The sequence below is a fragment of the Neophocaena asiaeorientalis genome, unplaced genomic scaffold (assembly GCF_003031525.2).
Source record: "Neophocaena asiaeorientalis asiaeorientalis breed wild unplaced genomic scaffold, Neophocaena_asiaeorientalis_V1.1 scaffold47, whole genome shotgun sequence".
Classification (NCBI taxonomy): domain Eukaryota; kingdom Metazoa; phylum Chordata; class Mammalia; order Artiodactyla; family Phocoenidae; genus Neophocaena; species Neophocaena asiaeorientalis.
In genome coordinates, this window is record NW_020175399.1 from 1104956 (window position 1) to 1106221 (window position 1266).

Below are 1266 nucleotides of genomic sequence, written 5' to 3' on the forward strand. Positions count from 1 at the left end.
TCTGGCTAATGGTTTATCAATTTTGTTTATCTTCTGAAAGAACCAGCTTTTAGTTTTATTCATCTTTCCTATTGTTTCCTTCATTTCTTTTTCATTTATTTCTGATCTGATCTTTATTATTTCTTTCCTTCTGCTAACTTTGGGGTTTTTTTGTTCATCACTATCTAATTGCTTTAGGTACAAGGTTAGGTTGTTTATTCGAGATGTTTCCTGTTTCTTAAGGTAGGATTTTATTGCTATAAACTTCCCTCATAGAGCTGCTTTTGCTGCATCCCATAGGTTTTGGGTTGTCGTGTCTCCATGGTCATTTGTTTCTAGGTATTTTTTGATTTCTTCAGTGATCACTTCGTTATTAAGTAGTGTATTGTTTAGCCTCCATGTGTTTGTATTTTTTACAGATCATTTCCTGTAATTGATACCTAGTCTCATAGCATTGTGGTCAGAAAAGTTACTTGATACCATTTCAATTTTCTTAAATTTACTGAGACTTGATTTGTGACACAAGATATGATCTATCCTGGAGAATGTTCCATGAGCACTTGAGAAAATTGTGTATTCTGTTGTTTTTGGATGGAATGTCCTATAAATATCAATTAAGTCTGTCTTGTTTAATGTATCATTTAAAGCTTGTGTTTCCTTATTTATTTTCATTTTGGATGATCTGTCCATTGGTGAAAGTGGGGTGTTAAAATCCCCTAATATGAATGTGTTACTGTTGATTTCCCCTTTTATGACTGTTAGTGTTTACCTTATGTATTGAGGTTGTCCTATGTTGGGTGCATAAATATTTACAATTGTTATATCTTCTTCTTGGATCGATCCCTTGATCATTAGGTAGTGTCCTTCTTTGTCTCTTCTAGTAGTCTTTATTTTAAAGTCTATTTTCTCTGATATCAGAATTGCTATTCCAGCTTTCTTTTGGTTTGCATTTGTATGGAATATCTTTTTCCATCCCCTCACTTTCAGTCTGTATGTGTCTCTAGGTCTGAAGTGTGTCTCTTGTAGACAGCACTTATATGGGTCTTCTTTTTGTATCCATTCAGCCAGTCTGTTTTTTTTGGTTGGAGCATTTAATTCATTTACATTTAAGGTAATTATCAATATGTATGTTCCTAGAATAAAAGGGAGAACAAGTAGAAAGAAGAAAGAAAGAAAGAAAGGAAGGAAAGAAAGAAAGAGGAAGGAGGATAAAATAAAGTTAAGTAAGATAAAATAAAATAAAGTTATTAAAATAAAAAATAATTATTGAGAAAAACAATTTTTTAA